The 22,164-nt window shown below is 38.0% G+C and overlaps 1 protein-coding gene and 1 pseudogene across 2 annotated transcripts in view; both read left to right on the top strand.

Annotated features, from left to right (window-relative positions):
- The window catches only part of SPPL3 (signal peptide peptidase like 3), a 138,399-nt gene that overhangs the window by 91,390 nt on the left and 24,845 nt on the right, over nucleotides 1-22,164 (top strand). The window contains exon 2 of one of the 2 annotated variants that reach the window (XM_019814624.3): nucleotides 8,037-8,180. The exons of the other annotated variant lie outside the window; for it this stretch is intronic. The gene's annotated coding sequence lies outside the window, so the exon portion shown is untranslated. The remainder of the gene's footprint in view (nucleotides 1-8,036; nucleotides 8,181-22,164) is intronic. 2 annotated transcript variants of the gene reach the window in all.
- On the top strand, nucleotides 10,982-16,453 carry LOC109493242 (annotated as a pseudogene).

Here is a 22,164-nt window from a genome sequence, read left to right as displayed (position 1 = left end):
GAGACACAGAATCCGAAGCAGACTCCAGGCTCTGAATTGTTAGCACAGAGCCCAGCGCAGGGCACGAACACACCAACAGTGAGATCATGACCAGGAGCTGTCCATTATTTTACTTTTATTATGACTGTTTTAATACTTGGGTGTGAAATGATACCTTATTGTGGCTTTGATTGCATTTCCCCAATAATTCCAATTAAAATGTTGAAAAGATGTTGGGCATCTTTTCATGTGCTTATTGGCCACGTACTTTTCTTCTTTGGTGAAATGTCTATTCAGATCTTTGGCCATTTTTAAATTGGGTTATTTTTGTTATACTGAATTGTAACAGTTCTTTAAATATTCTGGATACAAGTTCTCTGTCAGTCGTAGGATTTGCAAATGTTTCCTCCCGGTCTCTGGTTTGCCTTTTCATTTTCTTCATACTGTCTTTCAAAGTATAAATGTCTTGGGGCACCTGGGTGGCTCAGTTGGTTAAGCATCTGACTTCGGCTCAGGTCACGATCTCATGGCTCATGGGTTTGAGCCCCACATCAGGCTCTGTGAGTGCTGATAACTCAGAGCCTGGAACCTGCTTCAGATTCGGTGTCTCCCTCTCTTTCCACCTCTCCCTCACTTGCACTGTCTGTCTCAAAAGTAAACATTTAAAAAATCAAAGTGTGAACATCTTTGATTCTGATAAAGTGAACCCTACCAATTTTTTGTTTGATGGATCATGTTTTTTGGTATTGTAGCAAAAAAGTCTTTTCCTAATCCACGGACACAAAGAGTTTCTCGTATTTTCTTTAAGAAGTTTTCTACTTTTACTGCTTACATTTAAGTCCATAATTCATGTGAGTTAATTTTTCTTTGTGGCATGAAGTACAAATAAATCTAAATTCATCTTATGAATATGGCTGTCCAGTTGTGCCGTCACCATTTGTTGAAAAGGCTGTCCTTCACCCCATCAAGTTGCCTCGGCACCACTGTGAAAACACAGCTGACCATAAATGGAAGGATTCATCGCTGGATTCCCATTTCTGTGCTTTGGTCTATAGGTCTTTTCTTAGGCCAGTACCACAGGTCTTGATTGCTGTAGCTTTTATAGTAAGTGTTGAACTCCAGTAGTGTAAGTCTTACAACTTAGTTCTTTTTCAAAATTCCAAATACTCTAGGTCTTTTGGATTTCCATAAAAATTTATATTTAACTGGTCAATTTCTACCAAAAAAACATTCTGCTGGAGGTTTGCAGGTATTGTGGATCTACAGACCAATCCAAGAAGAATGGCTGTCTTCATAATAGTGAATCTTATAGTTCAGGACCTGAAATGTCTCTCCATTTATTTAGATCTTTAGTTTTACTTAGTAATGCTCTGCAATTTTCAGTGTACAATGCTTGTACTTCTTTTGTTAAGTATTTCATTCTTTTGATGTTCCTGAGTATTTCCAGTGTTCCTAAGTACTCCTTTTTTCTTGGATTCATTTTTGGATTTTTCATTGCTAAGCATGTGGAAGTGCAGTTGACTTTTTGTATATTGATGTGGTATCCTGTAGCTTTGATGAACTCATTTGTTACTGCTAGTAGTTTTTTTGTGTACAGACTCCTTAGGGTTTTCTACACACAGGATAACATGGTCTGCAAATAAAGACGGTTTTGCTTCTTTTCATATCTGAATGCCTTTAATTTTTCCTCCTCCTCCTTTTTTCCCCCTTCTTGTATAGGATAGAACCTCCAGTACAGTGTTGAATAGAAAGTGACAAGAGCACACATCCTTCTTTACCTTGTTCCTGATCTTAAGGGGAGAGTATTTAATTGTTCACCATTAAGTATAGTGTTTGCTGTAGGTTTTCATCAATGCTTTTTATCAGGTTGAGGAAATTTCCTCCTGTTTCTAGTTTGTGGAAAGTTTTTATCATGAATGGATTTTGTCATATATATATCATATATATGTATGTATATATATATATATATCGTGTATGTATGTACATATATATGATGTATGTATATATATTTAAAGAAGATACAGAATGAATTAGTATATCATTCTTGTCACAAGAGCATGAGGACCAAGGTAGCTGGAAGACACACAGGGCTTTTTTTTTTTTTTTTTTTTTTTGAGAGAGGGAGAGAGAGAGAGTGAGAGAGAGAGAGAGAGAGAGAGAGCGCACACATGTACATGCCACGGCACACACGCAGGCCAGTAGGGGAGGGTCAGATGGAGAGGGAGAGAATGAATTCCAAGCAGGCTCCACACTCTGCCCTGAGCCTGATGTGAGGCTCATTCTCATGACTGTGAGATCATGACCTGAGTCAAAATCAAATCAGGAGTCGGAGGCTTAACCAACTAAGCCACCCAGGCGCCCCTGGTCATATATTTTTATTATATATATAGACATATATCTATCTATCTATATACATATATAGATATATATATATATATATCTATATATGTATAATATATATATACATATATATACATATATATGTATATATATGTACATATATATATGTACATATATATACATGTATATATGTATATACATATATATACATATGTACATATATAGATATATCTATCTATCTATATATGTATATAGATAGATAGATATATGTCTATATATATATGTCTATAGATAGATAGATAGATAGATATAGATATATGTCTATATATATCTATATATATCATATATACAATTATATATATCTATATGATTTGTGTCTGTATTCATGAGGGATATTAGTCTCTATATATGTATATACATATACATATATAGATATATCTATCTATCTATCTATATATGTATATAGATAGATAGATATATGTCTATATATATATGTCTATATATAGATAGATAGATAGATAGATATATGTCTATATATATCTATATATATCATATATACAATTATATATATCTATATATATGATTTGTGTCTGTATTCATGAGGGATATTAGTCTGTACTTATGTCTTCTTATAACTTTGGTATTTGGAAAATATTGGCCTCATTGAATGAGTTAGAAAGTGTTTCTTCTATTCCTTGAAAAGATTGTGTAGAACTGTATTGTTTCTTCAAGTATTTGATAGAGTTTAACTGTCTAAAGCTAGGCATTTCTTTGTGGGGAAAATTTTTTTGGTTTTGTTTTTTTCCTGCTTGGCTCACTAGTTTATTCCTTCCCCATCCCCCGCCCCCTTTTTTAAGTATTGGTAAGGTGTGGGGTTTTTTTAACAGCTTTATTGAGATATATATATATATATATATACATATATATATATATATATAGTGTAAAATTCTTCTATGTAAAGTGTACAATTCAGTGGTTTTAGTATGTCTACAAAGTTGTGCAATTATCACCAATTTAGAGCAATTTTATTATACCAAAGGAAACCTTGTACCCATTAGTAGTCATTACCCTTTGCTCTCTCTCTTGCTCTAGCCAACTACTAATCTGTTTTCTGTCTTTTATATAGATATGCCTATCCTGGAAATTTCAATTTAAGTAGAATCTTGCAGTACGTGACCTTTTGTGACTGGCTTCTTTCACTTAGCATAATGTTTTAAAGTTTATTCACGTTGTGGCATGTGTCAGTACTTCATTCCTTTTTATTGCCTGATAATACTCTCTTTTGCTAATCCACGCATCAATTGATAGACATTTATGTTTCCACATTGGGCTGCTATGAATATTCCTGTACAAGTTTGTGTGGGGACATAAGTCATCATTTCTCTTGAGTAGATACCTATGACTGGAATTGCTGGGTCATATGGCAACTCTATTTTTTTAACATTTGGAGAAACTGCCACTGTTTTTCAGAGGAGCTGCATCATTTTACATTCCTACCAGCAATGTATGAAGGCTCCAATTTCTGTTATTATCTGTTTTGATTATAGATACTGTATTCTGTTTTGGTGGATGTGAAGTGTATTTCGCTGTGGTTTTGATTTGCATTTCCTTAGTGGCTCGTGATGTTGAGCATCTTTTCGTGCTTATTTACCATATGTGTGTCCTCTGTAGTGAAGTGTCTATTCAAATCTTTTGCCCATTTTAAAATTACATTGTCTTCTTATTACTGATTTGAGAATTCTTTATATATTGTGGGTACAAGTCCTTTATCAGATAAATGCTTGCAAAGAGTTTCTCTTGGCCTGTGGGTTTGTCTTTTCACTTTCTGTATGTTTACAATTTTTATATTTTCCTGATAGAGTGAGATAAAATATCACTCTTTAGCAATAATTTTTGTCTTAAAAGTCTTAAACTGTCTGATGTCAGTATAACCATTCCAGCTCTCTTTTGGTTGTGTGTGGGAAGATTTTTAATTACTAATTTTATTTCTTCTTATACGTCTACTTGGATTTTCTGTTTCTTCTTGAATCAGTTTTGGTAATTTGTGTCTTTCTAGGTTTTGTGCATCTTTTCTAAATGATCTCATTTATTGGCATTAGCTTGTTCACATCGCTCATGTATAATTAATTTTTATTGGTCGGTAGTAATGTTCCCTCTTTCATTTTTTTATTGTAGTCGCTTGTATCTTGGTTTTTCTTTTCCCCCCCTTGGTCAGTCTAGCTGAAGGCTCTCAATTTTGATCTTTTCAAAGAAACAACTTTTGGTTTCATTAATTTTTCTTTTTTTTTTTTTTCTATTTTCTAATTTCATTGATTTCTACTCTAATTTTTATTATTTTCTTCCTTCTGCTTGCTTTGGGTTTAGTTTGTGCTCCTTTTCCTAGTTCCTTAAGGTGAAAGCTGAAGTTAGTGATTTGAAACCTTTCTTCTTTTTTTAAGTTAGGCAATTAAAGCTGCAAATTTCCCTCTAAGCATTGCTTTAACTGCATCCCGTACATTTTATTATGTTGTATTTTCATATCATTCAATTAAAGATACTTTGTAATTTCCCTGGTGATTTTTTTCTTTGACCCATGGGTTCTTTATAAGGATGTTGGTTACTTTCCTACTATTGGGGGATATCTCAAAATTCTCTCTTTGAAAGGAATTTTAAGAGCCTAATTCAATTCCATTGTGGTCAGAGAGATACTTTTTATGATTTCAGTCCGTTTAAATTTATTGAGACTTGTTTTATGGCCTAGCATATGATCGGTCCTGAAGAATATTCCATGTGCAATTAAAAATCAGCCTTCAACAGAGGGTTGAGAGCAGGAAGTGCCATAATCTGGTTTGTGTTTTAGAAAGATTGTTCTGGATTCTCTATGAGAAATAGCTTGTTGGGTAAGGGGAGAAAGTGACATAAAGGAAGCAGTGCCCTAGTACAGACAAGAAATGATGATGGCTTTAATGTTTTGTTTGCTTGGGTTTTTTAATGTTTTTGAGAGAGAGAGAGGGAGAACAAGTGGGGGAGGGACAGAGAGAAAGAGAGACACAGAATCTGAAGCAGGCTCTAAGCTCTGAGCGGTCAGCACAGAGCCCGATGCAGGGCTCAAACTCACAAACCGTGAGATCATGAACTGAGCTGAAGTCAGATGCTTGCTTAACTGACTGAGCCACCCACGAGCCCCAAGAAATGATGGTGGCTTTAACTAGGTTAATAGTGGTGGAGTGAAATGTCAGTGGGTTTAGGACATGATTGCTGATAGAATGGATAGTGTGTGTGTGAGAGGAGGCAAGGAAGCCTCCAAGGTGTATGGCCTAAACACCTGGATCCAACGATGATGCAGTTTCTGAGATAGAAAGCTCTGTAAAAGAAGCTGATTTTTCATGGAAACTTGATCTACAAAACAGATACAATTTGTCAAGAGACTGATGTTCGTTCTAGTTTGGCTCTTCCCAAACTGTTTAATTTGGGGTAAGTTAAACTTAACCTCTGCAGACCCCATCTGGAAGATTGTTACTTGATTAATTATAAGTATTACTATAATTTATAACAATAATAGTGTCATATTAACTATACTCTGACTGTAATGCTATCTCTCTTTAAGCTTCCAGAGGGAGTTGTAAGTATATTTTAGTAGTGCTTAACCAAACGTATTTTTACAATAAAATTTCACATCTCTTTGTTTCTAAGTATTTAATAAACAAGCAATACTGTAATTATTGCTCTGGTAGATCAAAACTTGTCAAATGTTAGCAGTTTCATGTAGTTCAACCTGATAGATTCTTTTTACTCATTGACCTAGGGTCACGTAAGGGTGTTTATGCCTCTTCTCAAACACATCTCTTTGTGATAATAGAAGTGAGAATTGAAATATGAGGTAAAATCAGTAGCAAAGTAATTTCCTTGATTTTTGCTTTCACATAAACGCAGGATAGCTGGTTGAAGAACTGGCCTGTGACTTATTTCAACATAGATTCCTTGATGAAAATATTTACAGAGACTTCTCCATTGAGGCGTAGCCAGTTGGGTACCCTGTGGGTTCTGCATGATGCTTCATAGCCCACTTGCTGTCTGACTTCCACCATTTGGGTTTTCTACAGCTTAGATGCTTTTTAATTATTGCGAGTTGATGTCTCTTGGCTTGCGTGAGCAGGTTGGGTAGAGATGTGTGGTTTCTGTTGGCTGTTAATAAATTTTTACTTTGACATTGACTATATTAAAGAAATCTGATGAAGATGAAGAAAATAGCTAACATTTTACTAAGCATTTATGTGACAGGTACAGTGCCAAATGTGTTACATAAAGTCTTGTTTAATTCTCATATTAATTCAACGAGGTAGATATTGGTTTTTTCTTTTTAATGTTTATTTATTTTTGAGAGAGAGCAGACACCTGAGAGGGAGAGAGGCAGAAAGAGAAAGAACCCCAAACAGGCTCCATGGCATCAGCACAGAGCCCTACATAGGGCTCGAACTCACAAACCCTGAGATCATGCCCTGAGCTGAAATCAAGAGTTGGATCTTAACCGACTGAGCCACCCAGGTGCCGCAAGATAGATATTGATATTCCCATTTTACAAATGAGGAAACTGGTCCCAAAAATGTTAAGTAGTAATGTAGTAAGTGATGGAGCTGGGATTTAAGTACTTTACTGCTTTTGGCCATTGAGAACAATAACAAAATTTCATTTCTGAACCAAATACATTGATCTCATAGTAAAGCCCGAAGGAATGAGAAGCTTTCTTATAAATCCCTTTTTGGTGAATTTTTTTTTCTTCTTTAACAGTGGTCTTCAGGCTTTATTGTGCATCAAAATCACCTGGAGAAGATTGCTTCACTGGGCTTCACCTGGGGGCCCAGGACCCAAGCCTATTCAAGTGGCCTGCACAACACACTTTCTGGAACCTTTCTTGACTTTCTAAGTCATTAGTTCTTAATTGCTGATAGCATTTTCAGGGCCCATTCATTAATATGTTATTTACCCTTTACAGGTCTATTTGAAACTCTCCAGATGTCTCAGAGTTTTTCCCTTTTGCTAAAAAAAAAAAAAAAAAAAATTCCCCTCCAGGCTTCATTTTTGAGCTGTCCTTGATGGTATGCCACCACCTACTCTTGAAATTTTCTCCTCTCTTAGCTTCCGTGATTCACTTTTATGCTACCCTCCATAGACAAGCACAAAAAAATGTTCCTTGAATTTGAATAGAACTGTGTCTGTATTGCCCCCAGCTACTCAACCAAATATTTTCATATCTCCCCTGAGACCATAACAATATGTTATTTGCTCAGTTAAATTACCACATTTTATTATTTTTTAAATTGTATTTTAGAGAATGTGTGTGAGCAGAGGAGAAGGGCAGAGGGAGAGAGGGAGAGAATCTTAAGCAGAGATGGACACAGGGCTCAATCCCACAACCCCGGGATCATGACCTGAGCCAAAATCAAGAGTTGGGTGCTCAACCAAGTGAGCCACCCAGGTGTCCCCACATTTTATTTATTAAAAGCTGTGAAGACATGGTGAATATCATAAAATTTAGGATAAAAGATTTGTCAGTTGTACTGGTTATTTCCCATCAGGCTTTCACGTTTTTAAGTACAGAGGGGAAAACTATACCGCAGAACACCAGATTCTAAAAGCCAAAATAAATCCTCAGTTTAGGAATCCTTATGTTTGCCATCCCGTGGCTGAGCTCTGCTGGATTTCCTAAATTACTTCAACTGACACCTGTCTCTCCTTAGTCTTTCCAGCTACTCAGAAAAAACATAGCATAATTACTCATCTAATCAGTATGTCCCCGAAGAGTTTGACAAACTATAGAAGAGCATTAACAGAAGGAGAGAGACAGAGAGAGAATACGAACTTCTAACTGCAGCTCATTACTGGTAAGACACTTGACTTCTGTCCCGTCAGGAATCATAGAAAAATAACAGGTTTGAGATAGACCTTAAAAAATCAAAAGGGAGATATACTTTATTTCCTCTCTCCCTAAATAATTATATATTTATCTATAATCTCTAAAGTTGGCTATATGAAGGAATAATGAAACTTCTATAACTGCAGGGTAACTACTACCTTTTAAAGACCTTGGGGCGCCCGGGTGGCTCAGTCAGTTGAGCGTCCGACTTCAGCTCAAGGCATGGTCTTGTAGTTCGTGAGTTTGAGCCCCGCGTCAGGCTCTGTGCTAATAGACAGCTCAAAGCCTGGAGCCTGCTTCAGATTCTGTGTCTCACTCTCTCTTCCCCTCCCCTGCTCATGCTCTGCCTGTCTCTGTCTCTCAAAAACAAATAAATGTTAAAAAAAAAAAAAAAAAAGTACCTGTGCTTTCTTTAAAAAAAATTTTTTTTTAATGTTTATTTTTGAGAGAGAGAGAGACAGAACATGAGCGAGGGAGAAATAGAACTTGAAGCAGACTCCAGGCTCTGAGCTGTCAGCACAGGGGCTCGAACTCACAGACTGTGAGATCATGACCTGAGCCGAAGTCAGATGCTTAACTAACTAAACCACCCAGGCGCCCCATACCTGTGCTCTCTTTAATGACAAAGCAGTTTATTTGCTTATACCCTAACCTGGTCTAGGAAGACAATGTCATCAGGTTAATGAGACTACAGAGATAATAAGAAATGTACTTTCTATGATTGTGTTGCCCTTCAAACTAAACTTGTATAATTGTAAAATCAGACCAGGTTAACAAAAACAAGTCCCACCATGCTTGACAGTGTCAGAATGTGTGTCTATCACACAACGGTGTGTGATGTTTTACCTTCTGAGCTGCTCGTTGCCTTCTCAGAGCCTGTCCTACTTTAAGAAAACGTCATATACAGAAATCTGACTTACCAGGTAATGTAGGAAACGGTTATGTGTACCTTGTAATGTATATGGACAAGTTCCTTGATATATTTAACAATTTCATCAACTCTTTTAAAAATACCATAAAATATAGGGTAGGATGCGGTATATTTTTCCATCTATAAAAACCACTGAGTTTTTTAGGAACACACACTTAGCTTAAATCCAGTTCAACCATATAGTGTTTACCCTGACCAAGTGCATCTCTCCTTCATTGCACCTGCTTCTGCTCTTAGGATGATCAAAAAACGTGGTATTCTTAAAGTAAAATATTAAGATAAAAAGTTCCAATTTTCTTCTCCAGTATTCAGTGTACTCTGTTATCAGAATTCAAATGAATGAACAAATGTAACTCAGTAAATACATTCTCGGCTCCGTTTTGCTTCCTGCGATTGTCTGTTTTTGCTCTGCCCTGTTCAAAAGGATTTCAGACCATTCGCTGTTTTCCAAGTTGTGATGAGATAAGGTAAATTAAAATGGGGCCAAAGAAAAGAAAAAGTATGGGTGGAAACAGAGAGCCAGAAATAATTCTAAAAATGCAAACCATATTGGCCAACACCTTTACTACTGGTTGTCCACAAATACCACAGTAAGCTTTCCAGCAGCCAACTTTCAGAAGAAAAAAAAAACTTCACAGTGCCTTTGGATAAAAAGAACCCAGTTCAGGTGAGTTGCATCTGTTCTTGGTCTTAAGATCAGACAGACCTTTATCCCGAAGGTCCTCAAAAAGAGGATGCAGCTTTGAGTTTTGTAGCATTTCACAGTAAGCACTCAAATGTTTGTTGAATGAATTATAGTGCCCTTCGATATAAGCTAGTGGCATTTCATGAAAATACATTTCAGCAACAGTAATTTTGCCAAAATTAGAGCACACAGGGGCGCCTGAGTGGCTCAGTCAGTTGAGCGACTGACCAGCTCAGGTCATGATCTCCTGGTTTGTGAGTTCAAGCCCCACATCGGGCTCTGTGCTGACAGCTCAGAACCTGGAGCCTGCTTCTGATTCTGTGTCTCCCTCTCTCTCTGCCCCTCCCCCACTCGTGCTCTGTCTCTGTCTCAGAAATGAATAAACATTAAAAAAAAAAAAAGGCACACAGCCAGCAGCAGAAAGTGGTGGTCCAGATTGCTAGCTTACGCTCGTCTAATATTATGTTTTAGAATATCTAGAGAAATGAATGGGTTGTTAGTTCATCAACTGATTACTCCTGAGTATTGATCTCTTGATAAATGTTGGCAGCAGTCTAGACATGTAGTCTGTTGCCAGCTGAATATAGACCTCTTTGTCTTAACAGTGCTCACAGCACATTTGTATCTTCATCAGAACCAAGGAACCTAAAAAGGCCTAACGACAAGCCCATCTTTCCCCTTATGCTGGGCAAGCAGTGGGAAGTTCCCACAGGCCTAGGACTTTGCTCAGAAAATCCTGTATGATCCAGTCCAGTACATAAAGACATGAGTAGTTGATTTCCTAAAGTTCTGTTCCTTATAGCTGAGTTAGCTTTAGTCCAAAAAATTTAGAGCAAATACGATGACCAGATCTCCACCTTAGCCAAAATAAAATCTTTTAAAGCTCTCAGGGAATATTAAACCACTTCCTGATGTAGTGTCTGTGATATATTGTGTTGTACATCAAAGTGACCCCAAAAAGGCACACTTAGGATTTATACTTATACGCTAATTTAAATTGGAAGAACCTTGATCGGTGGTTGTTCGTTTGTTCTTTCTTTCTTTCTTTCTTTCTTCCTTTCTTTCTTTCTTTCATCTTTATCTTTGAGAGAGAGAGACAGAGTGTGAGCAGGGGAGGAACAGAGAGACAGGGAGACACAGAATCTGAAGCAGGCTCCAGGCTCTGAGCTGTCAACACAGAGCCTGACGTGGGGCTCGAACTCACAAACCATGAGATCATGACCTGAGCCGAAGTCGGATGCTCAACTGGCTGAGCCACCCAGGCGCCCCTGTTGTTCTTCTGACACTAATTAACTGGCAGGCTCAGTTGTCAGTTGAACCCCACCCAATTCAAGATAAAACCATATCATCTGCTTATAAAACGTTGCTTGTCTTAATATTTCTCTGTAACAAGGCAGGATATATGCAGTTCATCCAAAAATGATATTGGATCACATTAACTCAAGGAGAAATACTGTGTATTTTTTTTTAATGAGAAAAAGCAGTATGTATTGATGTAAAAGGATGCCCTTGACGTACTATTGAATGAAAGCTTAATTTGTGAAATAATATTAATCCTCATTTTTAAAAAAGGCAACTTTATGCCAAGTGCATTTATTTCTAGAGATTATTTCTAGAGATTATGGGAATCCATTATTTTGTACCTTTTTCTATCATTTGAGGCTTTTTGGTAATCATATATATTCTCCCCCCTCCCCCCCCAAAAAAATAGATGTTCATTTGTTTTAGAAGGGAAGATAATATATAGCCAAGGCAAGGTGTACAGTGAGAACCTTGGTTTCCTTAACCATGTAGGGATAGTAATAGAGCATCTTTGTATTAGTTTGCTACAACTGCCATAACAAAGTAACACGGACTGGGTGACTTAAAAAACAGAAATGTATTCCTGGAGGCCAAAAGTCCAAGATCAAGGTGTCGGCAGGGTTGGTTTCATTCTGAAACAGCTTGTAGATTACTGTCTTCATATGTAGATGGTGCTCTTCCCCTGGCCTTCTGTGTGTGCATGTGTCTGGTCGGTCTCTCTCACCTAATGTCCTCCTCTTATAAAGACACCAATTATATTGGATTAGCGCCCACCCTATCTACCCCCATTTTAATTTAATTACCTCTTTAAATGCTCTGTCTCCAAATACAGTCAACATTACTAATTATAGTTATTCTGTGAAACAAAAGAAATCTTGCCTATAAAGCAGTTACATAATTAGCCTGACAGTATAAGCTCAGTAAAGGTGAACTATTATCGTTATTTTAACCTTTAGGAAGTTTTCAGTTTCCTAGACAAAAGACCATCTCTTCTACCTGGATTCTTAGTAGTAGATTCTTGGTGTAGCTTCTTTGCAAGTATCAATAACTGGAAATTTGTCTGCCTCCTAAAGCTTGACCCATAACTATTTCCTGTTCAGTCATAGTTGATGACAAGGCAACTAACAATAGCAAATAATATGCTATAATTTAGATGGCTTTTTCTGTGATGGTAGATAGCTGTCTGTGATGAAATAGCAATAGCTCAAGTCTTTCAGTGAGTATTTAAACATTGGTTTCAGTAACCCAGACTTAGGTTAAGTGAATAGCCCACATACAGTTTGGCTGGAATGTCTAGTAATAACATCATGATGAATTAATGTATGTTATTGTGTAGTAATAACAGTAAAATTGGGATGGCAGGGAGAGAGGGGAGAAGAGTGAAGGGTAGTCTTTTATGAAGATGGAATAAACTGTTCTAGATCCAGCCAAGCAGTTTCATGTCTGTAGAGTTAATAGAGATTACCAAGTAAGGCAGGATAAAGGCCCATAATTCAGAATGGTCCCTGGATAGCTCAGGAGGCAGAGTCTTCAGCAAAGACTTTACTTAAACTGCTTAAGTTGGTTGTTAGCTATGCGGTATGGGTAACTCTTATTGGACTTCAGTCACAGTGACTTGGAATCTGTTAAACCCAGGTTCATTGATCTTGTTTTGTCAAGCTACAATACATGAACCTCCTGTTTGAGCAAATGTGTGGGGCCCCACAACTTCATCTAACCAACTTCATTCTGTTTTGTGTAGTAGTCACCCACGGTCTGCCTCTAAGGATCAGGCAGTGCTTGATTTTAGCTAAGTTTATTTGAGGCAATAAGAAATTCAGAGTAAGCTTCAGATTATATGACATGCTTGCTGACTCTGCACCCCACCACACCACCACCCCAGTACCTCATTAGTCTGTCTAAAGCTTTCACGTCCTTTGCAACAGTTCTTAAATTAGGTTCTACGAAAATGGAACAGTTAAAACTGGTTTTAAGGTAACCACAGCCTACCAGTGTTTGAAAAGAAGAGGAATCCTTGTCTTAAAACAGCCAGGATAGGGGCACCTAGATGGCTCAGTCAGTTAAGCATCCAACTGCAGCTCAAGTCATGTTCTTGCAGTTTGTGGGTTTGAGCCCTGCACTTGACTCTGTGCTGACAGCTGGAGCCTGGAGCCTGCTTCGGATTCTGTGTCTCCCTCTCTCTGCCTCTCCCCGACTTGTGCTTACCCTCTCGGTCTTTCTCAAAAATAAATAAATAAACACTTAAAAAAAAAAAAAAAGCCAGGATAGAGTCTTAAATAGTCCTCAGTTAGTAAAAATTGAACTAGACTTAGATACTACCCCTAAGCCTATCTGGCAGTACTCTCAGCACCCTGTTTCATTTACCCAGTCTTAAGACAGAGGCTCTGTACCAGCTGTGCCTAGGGTCAAATCAGAGATGACTGGCAACTTTCCAGTCCAGACATCAATATATAATGCCAGCAGAAAGCATAGGAGAAGCTAACTATGCCTGCTAGCCTGTCCCAGTGGTAGAGATGGGGGTTAACAATTTCTGTAAATTTACTATGCTGTCTCCAGGATTCTGAGAACCAGACTGTGCATAGTAAATGTTGTTGTCAATCCATTCATAAGTGAATCTGAAAAATGCAGTTTAAATTATTACAGGTCTTTTCCAAAGCATGCCCACAAGGAAGAAGCAGTCTTCATGTCCCCGTGGCTCCACACAGGCCCTCATGACTTGCACCACCAGTCTTAGAGTTTAACTGTCCACAAATCGTTAGCACTTCCATGAGAAACATGAATTAAAGTTTAAAAACCATAGAAATGAAACCGTATACTGAAAACTAGGGCAAGTGTCTTAGCAGGGGAAATATATGCAAAACATTATGTCCAGTTTGTTGTGGAACTAACCAGAATTGACAGGGTAAAGTTTGTCCCCAGAGCTAGTCCTATAGCAATGACCAGGGCTGACTGAGGTGAGAACAACCCGTATACTTGCTAATCTCCGTTAAAGTGTCTTCCTCTGATTGCCAGAGAAATAGAAGCCCCCAGTATTAGATAGGAAAAGATGAATGTTCCAAAATACGGGGCCTTTTTTTTTTTTTTTTTTAAATTAAAAACTCCCAGGAAGGCCAACACATCAGAGTCCTGACCGTATTCAGAAGAGGAGAGGTAGCCATATTTTAGGGAGTCTATCACATCTATATACATACGTATATAGTCTCCTTTGGTCCTATTGGAGAATTTGTCACCCATTAGGGCTGCCCTTCCAGTGGGACAGTTTGCTAAGCAACTAATTAGCCAAGTTTACAGAGGACCAGGGTGAAAGGTACCTAACTAGTCAATACTCCACAGGCTTTTCTAGGCAGGTCACCAATTCTAACTGAAGTCATAACCAATTGAGGCTTCTTCAGCACCAGTAACAGATAAGGGAGTTTTAGACAGTGGTTGATAGAACAGGAAGCCAAATGGCAAAGTCAAACTATTACAGTAGGAGGCAGATTTCCTGTATCTAGCAGATTTTGAGTTGTAAGTGTAGGAAACTATAAAGTGAAGAACATTTCGAGTACCACCTGAGCCTCATGGTTTGGTTAAGAGTCCCTTCCAGGAAGAATTCTGACCTCTCCAAGACAGCATCCTGTATTCTTCCTAAAAAGACAAGGTTCCAGTACCTCAACAATGTTCTAGTACCTCAAGGACTTAAAAACAGCATGAATAAGAATAAAAGGGGACCTCTCCTTCACTTCAAAATCTGCTCAGTTTGGAACCTGAATGTTTAAAAGAACTACCTAGAAGCACTTCTGCTTCCAGCCAAGATGGAGTAACAGGAACTGGACTTACTATCCCACCTGAAATAATGATTTCTAAGATACTGTTCATCAGACAACAAAGGACAAATCCTGAGAGATGATAAACTAGTTTTCTAGCTGTATTAAGATAGTCCTCTCTGTCCTCTTCACCTCCAGAAAAGTTGAATTGATAGTAACAGAGTTGAGTGGTAGTACCAGAGGCTGGAAGGTGGGGGAAAGAGGAGAGACTGATGAAAGATCTAGGATGAATAAGTTCTAGAGACCTAATGTACATTGTGGTGACTATAGTTAATAATAATGTATTTATATACTTAAAATTTGCTTAGAGAGTAGATCTCAGGTATTCTGACCATGAAAAAAGGTAATTATGGGAGGCAGTGGGTATATTAATGAGTTTTATTGTGGTAATTGTTTCATAGTGTATATACACACGAAAACATCATGTTGTGTACAGTAAATAGTACAGTTTTTACTCATCAGAAACAAATTTAAGAAAAAGGGAAAACATTAAAGACAATTTGTAGGAGAAACATTCCCTGCCTGGTGGAGACAGAGCTGGGAGTCTGGAAAGCCTGAGGCAGCCAGAGTTAATAGGACAGAGTATGAAAGACAAGAGCAACAAACAGAGAAAGTCCCAGAGATCTGCAGGTGCGCTCCTTGAGCATTCATCAGAGTATCAATCAGTGCGTGCATGTGAGGAAATCACCTAAGGCTAAGGAAGGAATAATGTGAAGGGGTTAAAAGAGTACCTGCTCCTGTCAGCCAGATTGGGAAACCGTATGACTCACGTGGCATTCAGTAGGGTAAAACTCACAATATCTGGAGTACAAAGATGACCAGGCAACAAAGAAAAAGGAGAACATGACCAATGATGGAAATAATCAAAACCAACCCAGAGCTGACACATGTATGTTGGAATTAGCAGAGAAATACATCAAACCTGTTACTATAAATTATATTCCATCTGTACAAAAAGTTAGATAGATACAGATGGAAGATGTTTTAAAATACCCAAATCAAGCCTCTGGAGAGGAAAACAACGATGTCTGAGACCAAAAATACACTGAATGGGCACTCAGTGGCAGCCACCACTCAGACCAGACTCTGCATGCTCATGTACTTCACTCTGCTTCCTCTGCAACCATGTCTGACAAACCCAATGTGGCTGATAGGGAGAAATTCAAGAAGTCAAACTGAAGAATATAGAAACGCAAAATCTACTTCCTTCAAAAGAAACAGCTAACCAGAAGAAGCAAGCAGGCAAAATGTAGTGAAGTGTGCACTAACAATATGCACTGTACATTCCACAAGCATTGCCTACTTATTCTGCTGCTTCTAGCTCTTTAACTTTGTGAATTGTAAAGAATTTGGATCAAGTTTAAATGCTGCCCCTTTTCACATCAAAGAATCGATGGCTGGGGCACCTGGGTAGCTCAGTCAGTTAAGTGTCTGACTTCAGCTCGGGTCATGATCTCGCAGTCTGTAGGTTTGAACCCCGTGTCTGTGCTGTAAGCACAGAGCTTGGAGCCTGCTTCCGATTCTGTGTCTCCCTCTTTCTCTGCCCCTTCCCTGCTTGCACTCTGTCTCAAAAAATAAGTAAACATTAAAAAAAAAAAAGGGGGCGCCTGGGTGGCTCAGTCGGTTAAGCCTCCAACTTCGGCTCAGGTCATAATCTTGTGGTTTGTGAGTTTGAGCCCCACGTCGGGCTCTGTGCTGACAGCTCAGAGCCTGGAACCTGCTTCAGATTCTATGTCTCCCTCTCTCTCTGCTCCTCCCCTGCTCAAGCTCTGTCTCTCTCTGTCTCTCAATAATAAATAAATGTTAAAAAAAAAAAAAAAAGAATCTAGGACTACTGATGACAAAGGCCACACCTCCCATCTGCCTCTCTGGCTGGCAGGAAAGGAAAAGAACTTGCATGTTGGTGAAGGAAGAAGCTAGCTGGGACAACAGTGAAATCTAGAGTAAAATTCAAGCTTTCCAAGATGTCCTGCAGGCTGTAAAATGCAGTTGCATCAGAGCATTATTTTTTTTGTTCAAATTATTTTAACTACTAGAATGCACAATTTTTTTAATGTGTAAATAAAAAGTTTTAAAACCTGAAAAAAATACACTGGATGAGATTAACAGCAATTAGACATTACAGAAGAAAAGATTAATGAACTTGAAGTCACAGTGACAGAAAATATCCAAAATGAAATAGAGAAAAGAGGGGGAAATTGTTTTTAATGGAAAGAGTGTCTTTGACCTATCATTGAACATCAAAGAAGAACCTCCAGTGGGCTAATATATGGGTAATTGGGGTCTCTACAAGAGAGAAGAAAGGGAAGGAAAGAAAAATACTTGAAGGGGCACCTGAGTGACTAAGTCAGCTAAGCATCTGACTTCGGCTCAGGTCATGATCTCACAGTTGGTGGGTTCTAGCCCCGCATCGGGCTCTCTGCTATCAGCACAGCCCGCTTCGGATCCTCTGTCCCCCTCACCCGCTCACACTCTACCTCTCTCTCTCTCAAAAATAAATAAACATTGGGGCGCCTGGGTGGCTCAGTCGGTTGAGCGTCCGACCTCAGCTCAGGTCACGATCTCGCGGTCCGTGAGTTCGAGCCCAGCGTCCGGCTCTGGGCTGATGGCTCGGAGCCTGGAGCCTGCTTCCGATTCTGTGTCTCCCTCTCTCTCTGTCCCTCCCCCATTCATGCTCTGTCTCTCTCTGTCTCAAAAATAAACAAATGTTAAATAAACAAACAAACATTAAAAAAAAAATACTTGAAGAATTAGTGGCCAAAATTTTTCCAAACTTGAAATAAACTATAACCCACTGCTCTAAGGAGCTTAATAAACCCATAGTACAGGAAACATGAAGAAAACTACTCCAAGGCCCATCATAATCAAGTCACTCAAAACCAGTCATAAAAGAAAATCCAAAGGAGCCAGAGGTGGATGGGGGAGTGGGGTGGGAGTAGGCAGAAGAACACATTACACAGAGAGGAACAAAAATAAGGGTGAACACTGGATTTCTCACTGAGAATAATATAAATGAGAAGACAGTGGAACAACAGCTTTAAAGTACAGAAAGGAAAAACCATCAACATAAAATTCTCTGTTGACAAATTCTGTTGGCAAAAGTATCTTTCAAAAATTAAGGCAAAATAAAGCTGTTTTCGGATACCCCAAACCTGAAACATTTATCACCAACCACTTTCCATTATAAGAAGTGTGAAAGGAAGTACTTCAAACACATTAAAAATTGTACCAGCTGAAAGTCCGGATTTACACAAAAGGAATAAAGATCACCAGAAGTGGTAACAACGTTGATAAGTATAAAATAATTTTTCTTATTATTTAAAGCTTTTTAGAATATAATTGACTATATAAACAAAATTAACAATATATTGTGGAATTTGTAGCATAACATGTAAAAGTAAAACGCGTGGTAATAGTACAAAGATTGAGTGAGTAACAAATGTGAACTGTTGTCAGGTTTTTATACTTAGGTGAAGTACCATAATATAACTTGAAGGTACACTGTATTGGTTAAAGATGTTTAATATAAATGTTATAGTAACCACTAAAATAAAAGAACGAGTACAGATAATAAGACAACAAAAGCGATAAAACAGAATCATTAAAAATACTGTATTAATCCAAAAGAAGTTAGATAAAGGAGAACAGCAAAAAAATACAAATAGCAACATGATAGTCTCAAATCTAATCATAACAATAATCACGTAAAATGAAATTGGCCTAAACACTACAATCAGAAGGCAACAATTATCAGATTGAATTAAAATGCATGATCCAATTACATGGTGCTTACAAGAAGCAGATATGAAGCCAGAAAAAGATTTAAAGTAAAAGGTTGGGGAAGGATATACCTTATAATCATCAAAAGAAAGCTAGAATAACTATATTAATACCGGACAAAAGCTGCTTTCAGAGCAAGGAATATTTATAGACAAGGCTATTTCATAATGATAAAGGGGTCAATTAAACAACAAGACGTAATAATCCTAAATGTTTATGCATCTCATAAAAGATCCTCAAAATACATGAAGCAAAAATTGATAGAACTTCAAGGAGAAATAAAACGGGTGCCTGAGTGGCTCACTTGGTTGAGTGTCCGACTTTGGCTTAGGTTGTGATCTCGTGGTTTGTGAATTCAGCCCCCCACATTGGGTGCCCTTTTGTCAGCCTGTCAGCGCAGAGCCCACTTTGGATCGTCTGCTCCTCCCCCACTTGTGCTGTCCCCAAAATAAATGTTAAGAAATCCACAAGTGTAGCTGAAGATTTCAGTACCTCTCAGTATTCGATAAAACAAGTTGTCAGGAAATCAGTAAGGATATAGTGGCTTGAATAGTATTCTCCACCAACTTCACCTAATTGGCATTCATAGAACACTCCCTTCAACCGGAAAATATGCATTCTTCTCAAGTGCCCATGGAACATTTACCAGTTTAGAACATATCTGGGGACATAAAATAAGTCTCATAAGTGGATACTAAGCATACAAAGTATGATCTCTGATCTCTGTTAATTAGCGGGGGGCTGCCATAACAAAATACTACAGGCTGGGTAGCTTAAACAACAGAAAATTATTTATTTATTTTTTTTTTTACAGTTCTGGAGGCTGGAAATCCAAGGTCAGGGTGCCAGCAGGATTGGGTTTTGGTGAGCACTCTTCCTGGCTTGCAGAAAGACCCCTTCTTGCTGTGTGGTCACATGGTCTTTCCTCAGTGTGTGCCCACTCAGCAGGCTCTCTGGTATTTCTTCTAAGAAGGATACTAATTCCGTCATGAGGGCCCCACCCTCATGACCTCAACAGAATTACATCCCAAAGACCCGGTCGCCAAATACCATCATACTAGGTGTTAGGGCTTCAACAAATGAACTTTTGGGGGTTAGAGAATGACACATTCAGTCCCTAACAGATCACAGTTGAATCAGATTGGAAATCAATAGCAGAAAGATGTCTAGAAAATTCCCAGATATTTTAAAACAAAAATAACACTTCCATGCATCAAAAAAGAAGTCATGTAGAAAAACGGAAAATATTGTGCATGAAAAAGTGAAAAACACTAAATTTATGGAATTTTGCAAAAGCAGTACTCAGAGGAGGGATTACAGTTCTAAATGCCTGGATTAGAATAGAAGAAAAAGGTGTCAATGATCTAAACTTTAAACTTAATAAACTAGGTGGGGTGAGGGGGGGTGCAAATTGAAACCAATTTAGTAAATGGACAAAAGGTAAGAATGAAGATCAAAGCCAAAATAAGTGAATTATTTTCTCTAGGGGTAGAGAAAAATCAGTGAAACCAAAAGCTAATTTTTAAAGACCAATAGAAGTTGGTAAATCTCTAGCCAGGCTATGGGGCACCTGAGTGGCTCAGTCGGTTAAGCATCTAACTCTTGGTTTTTGGCTCAGGTCATGACCTCACAGTTTCATGAGTTCAAGCCCCGCATTGGGCTCTGCACTAATGGTGTGGAGCCTGCTTGGCATTCTCTCTCTCTCTCTCTCTCTCTCTCTCTCTCTCTCTCTCTCTCTGTACCCCTCCCTTATTCATGCTGTCTCTGTCTCTCTCAAAATAAACTTAAAAAAAAAAAAATTTTTTTTTAACCCTAGTCAGACTAATCAGGAAAAAGAGAAAACCTAAAACCAGTATCAGGAACAAGAGAAGTGATGTTACTAGAACCTACAGGTATTGCAAAGATAATAAGGGCCTACTGTCAACAACTTAATGCCAGTAAATCTGACAACTTAAATGAAATGGACCGATTCTTTGAAAGACACACCCTGCTAAAGCTCACTTAAGAAGAAATCGATAACCTGAATAGCCTCATATTTATTAAAGAAATTGAAAATTGTCAGACTGGCTTCCAAAGTATCTGCACCAATTTCCATTCCCACCAGTGATGTCTTTGCTGACACTTGGTTATTATCTGACTTTCTGCTTATAGCCATCGTCATGGGTATGAAGTGGTATCTCATTTTGCTTTGATTTGTATTTCCCTGATGACTAATGATGTGAAAAGTCTTTTCATGTGCTTATTGGCCATTTGCATAGCTTCTTTGGAGAAGTATTTATTCAGATCCTTTGTTTATTGTTTAATTGGGTTGTCTTTTTATTATTGAATTGTAGGAGTTCTTTATATGTTCTAAATACAAGGCCCTTAACAGACGTATAAGAGCAGATATTTTCTCCCATCCTTTGGGTTAGAGACTTTTTTGATAGTGTCCTTTGAAGCACAAGTTTTAAATTTTGATGAAGTCCAATTTATCAATTTTTTGCTTGTATCTTTGGCATCATGTGTAAGAATCTACTTCCCAATCCAAGATTACAAAGATTTATTCTTATGTTTCACCTAAGAATTTTATATAGTTTTAGCCCCCAAATAATTTAAATTACTTAAAATTAAATGTAGAATTCAGTTCCTGTTGCACTCCCACGTATTCAGTGCTCATGTGGCTAATGTCTACCCAGTTCAGATACAGAACATTTCCATCATTGCAGGAAGTTCTTTAGGGCACAAACACCTTAGAGTAACATAGTAGTTGAAGATGAGCTAAGGACTTAAATAGTTTACAAAAAAGGAAAAAATGAGTGAGCTCACATACACAAAATTGTTTAGTAGTTAAAGAACGCTAACTTAAGAGATTGCATTGTTCATTCCCCAGCTGGACAATGACCACTTCCTTCATGTCTTGACATGGAAATCATGCCAGTGTTGACTCCCCAGCCCACCCTATTTAAAATTTCAAATCTAGTCTTTTCATTTCCTGCATGTTCTCATTAGCTGTTACCATTAATATCCATTTAACATACTTTTCTTGTTTATTGTTGGCATCCCCCCTCTGTGAATGTACAATCCATGAAAACTTGTCTTATGCACTATTTATCATCCCTCCACTGCCTAGAGCAGTCCTATATATAGCAGAAATTCAAGTGTATGCTGTTGTTAAATGAAAGCTGACAAGGTATAGAGAAGATGCTTTCATACACTGCTAGAGAGAGCAAATTGGTATAACTTTGTTGGAAGCAGTTGTGTAGTATGTTAAAGTCTCAAAATTGTGCTTGCCCTTTGACCCAACATTTCTCTTTCTAGGTATTTATCATAAGTAGGTAATTAAGGATGTGCACGGAGATGTGTCTGGAAGATCAGCCACAGTGGAATGCTTTTAATCTTCAGTCAGGAGAACTCTTGAACTGACATAATGGAAGGGATGTAGATGGTTTTTCCAAAATGTACCAACAAG

This window comes from Felis catus, chromosome D3 (assembly GCF_018350175.1).
Source record: "Felis catus isolate Fca126 chromosome D3, F.catus_Fca126_mat1.0, whole genome shotgun sequence".
NCBI lineage: Eukaryota > Metazoa > Chordata > Mammalia > Carnivora > Felidae > Felis > Felis catus.
Note: the sequence above shows the minus strand (reverse complement) of the source record. Positions and strands in the feature narration are given on the sequence as shown.